This window comes from Scylla paramamosain, unplaced genomic scaffold (genome assembly GCF_035594125.1).
Source record: "Scylla paramamosain isolate STU-SP2022 unplaced genomic scaffold, ASM3559412v1 Contig38, whole genome shotgun sequence".
Lineage (NCBI taxonomy): Eukaryota > Metazoa > Arthropoda > Malacostraca > Decapoda > Portunidae > Scylla > Scylla paramamosain.
Window position 1 is genome coordinate 578,733 of NW_026973703.1, and position 3,768 is coordinate 582,500.

Genomic DNA, 3,768 nt, shown 5'->3' on the forward strand with positions numbered 1-3,768 from the left:
ACTTAGGAGTGTACTGCTTCGTTACTTTTTATAGTATTGCATTACTTATATGTACTTTACAACGAAATGTCAGTATTGTTTTTATTCTTTATTTTATTTACTTTAGGTACAGAACGGACAGTTAGAAGCTTCTTTCTATTTTTTTTTTTTTTTTTTTTTTTATGCTTCGAATGGATATCTGTGAATATTTTGTTTTATGCTTAGAATGGATATCTGTGAATATTTTGCTTTATTACTGTTTTTGTTATTTTACGTCTTTACTGTAGGCACAAACTGCATACTTAAAAAAATGCTACTTTATTACTTATCTTTCATTTTTTTTTTTTCACTATTCTTTACTAATTTAATTTCCAGTACATCTTTTCCTTTGTTATGCTTTTAATTTTCATCAATTGCTCATCTTTTTTCCCTTCATATTTATTTTTCTCCTGTTCTTGCTATCATTTTTTTTTCCTTCTCTTTCCTATTTCAATTGATAGTTCATTCTTTCCCTATTTTTTTTTTCTTTTCATAACTACCACATCTTTTCCTTTCATTATTCTTTCCCCTTTTACTTTCTCTTCATTAATTTTCTAAAGTCTCCGGCAATTTTCACGCTCACTTGTAATAAAAAAATAAACAGAAAAGTTCTTTATACAAAATAAAAAAAAAAAGTTGTAATGTTTCCTTTCTGTTTGATTACTTTCATTTTTTTATTGTAAGTATTTTTGCTTGATTTATTTATTTTTATTTATTTATTTATTTATTTATTTATTTATTTATTTATTTTATTTATTTTATTTTTTTATCCAGTTCGGTGTTTCCATAAATTATCGTGTTTTCCTTTTTTTACATTTATCTGATGAAACCAAAGTACTTCTGGCCATGAAGACACGAACTTAGGAGAGAGGGAAACTTTGGCAGCGCTAGTAAATATATTTCTTTTCTTATTTCCTTCTTTCTTCCTTCCCTTCCTTCCTCTCCTTCCTTGTTATATGTTCAGGTCTTCTGCTTTTCACCTTATATTTCTCTTGTATTCTTGGTTTTGCTTTGAATTTTCTTTATTTTTCATCATCTCGTATATTTTCTATTTTTCTTCATTTATTTGTGTTCTTTTTAATATCTTCTCTTGTACTTTTGAGCATTCTTGTCATATTTCCCTCTTTTTTAAACTAAAACTTTCTATTTCCTTTTCATGTGTATATTTCTATTTTGTCATAGGGTAAAGAACTAAAACTAACTTCCACTTCTTTATTTATGTATTTCTATTTTGTTATTCGTATTTATTTCTACTTTCTTTTCTCTTCCCTAAAATATGTACTCCAATAGGCTTTACTTTCATTTTCAGTATCACACAAAAGGAACACGCCTGCTTTCTACTTTCCCGTGAAACAAAAGGAGGTAAAAATCACAGTTCGTCTTATTAAACTTTCTTTCTTTTCTACAATCCCAAAAACGAGAAACATGATTGGCAAGTGTTTCACCTCGCTCTGTTTTCTCTTTGATCCCTCATGGTTGATTACATGTATATTTTCCTTCTATTTATTATTTTCTCCTTCCTGGTCCATTCCCCGTTACCTGGAAATTCTGAGTGGAAAGGAAATGGTTTGTTCTGAATTTGTTCGGATGAGAGACAAGCGTGAATGGACGTGGCTCCGGCTTCGGCTCAGTGACCCCGAGTGTAAATTGTTGAAGTCTGTGGCATGGCTGAGGGGAACTACAATATACCTCTTTATTCAAGCACAATGGAGCGCTTGCCTGGGTATTATGGAATTTTTACTAGTGGATGTACTTTTTTTTCTTTACCTATTTGTGGGAAAAGCAAATTAGTCTGTTTTATTTATTTATTTATTTATTTATTTTATTTTATTTTATTTATTTATTTATTTTATTTATTTATTTATTTTTTTTTTTACCGGTTTTCTTGAAGTACATAAAGTTGGATTATCGTTTAAGTTTTGTAAGTGAGTGGTATGTTTTTATTGTTGCACTCATTAGCGTGTGATAAACGTATGGGTGAAATATACCCATAGAAATGTTGAGTAGTTTAGTGCCATGGTTAACTTGTTCTACGGTTTGAGTGAATGGAAAAGCGGTTTTTTTTTTTTTTTTTTTTTTTTTCAGGTGCACTGTACTAATACGAATAAGAGTTTCAAGGTTTAGTCCCATCTTCATTAGGCTCCAAGGTTAGTTCAGGTCCGGTACAGTAAGGCTCTGCAGTCAACGTGTGTTTTCTCGGAGTGACGGAGTGCTCGGGAGTTGAAAATCCATAAATTCACCCTTGTAGATTTGAAGTAAATTATGAAAACTCAGAGACGTGGTTACTACTACTACTACTACTACTACTACTACTACTACTGTCATTACCACAACTACTCCTGCTACTACCACTATCACCACTACCACTACTACTACTATTACTACTACATAACTATTACATGTTTAACGATAGACAAGATGCTACTACTATTATCACCACCACCACCACCACCACCACCACGTTCACCTGTAATTACCTATTCTTCATACCTGTAAGTTTCTTCTCTCCCTAAATAGACTCACCTTTCCTCACCTCACCTGCCGCTTCCTTTGTATAAACCGGAAATTAAAGTTTGTTTACACCTAGTCTCTCTCTCTCTCTCTCTCTCTCTCTCTCTCTCTCTCTCTCTCTCTCTCTCTCTCTCTCTCTCTCTCTCTCTCTCTCTCTCTCTCTCTCCCGGCATGCAGTGTATATAGATAAAAAGTTAAGTAGTCATTGGCAAAAACTCGTCACTTCTGCTGCTATTGACACACTTGGAACAATGACGCTAATGAACAAAGCACTTGTAAACTTGTACATTCATTACTGCAATTGTAACAAGTGGCAGAGAGCGCTCGGCGGGTGGCGGCAAACATGTTTTCTAACTAACATTTATTGCTAATTTGATTACTGTTGCATACGTTACTGGCTTGGGTAGTAGCGGTTATCATTGTATATCTGCTTTTCGCTTTTTATTTATTTGTTTATTTTATTTTATTTATTTATTTATTTATTTTTTCATCGTTCCTGTCCTCTCATGAACTGTTGCAAAAGATGGAAATAGATTTGTTAAGATTCGTTCGGAAGTAAATTGTAGTCTTTCTTTTTTTTTCTTTTTTTTTCTTTCCTCATCTTTTTTCTACTCGTCTTCTTTTCTTCCTTTCTTTGTTTTTTTTTCTATTTTTTTGTGGGGGAAGCGACCAAGTAAGTGTGATTTTTTCAATTTGTGTGATTTTTCAATTTATTTTCATTTATTTATTTTCCTGCTTGCTTATTCATTCATTCACTTATTTATCTATCATACTTTCGTTACCCCCTTGGCTGGTCATGCAAAAATAGAAAATAAAAAGAAATATATATATAAAAAAAAAAAAATCCACAATTCATTTCCATTTTAGATATTTGTCCCCTGATCTGGCAACACTTTCCTCGCGCGCTGAAGGGTGACGCTCCCGGCGGATCAGAGTGCTGCGGGCTGAGGCAGACGATAAAACACTGAATATGACTGACACGTTAATCGACTCCTGGCCGTGACTTTTTTACGTTCAAAGGCGTCTGGCAAAGGGCATCAAAGGAAGGAAAAAGAACGCCCCTTCAATATACCATACCTCTAAAAACGCCAATTCAGTCTCGTGTCTCAATGCTCGTCTTTGGAAACTGTTGTATTAAGATAACTCAGAAAACTTGTTCATTTGTCCCTCTTACACTTATTCTATTTATTTATTTATTTATTTGTTATCTTTTTATTTTTTTATTTATTATTATTTTTT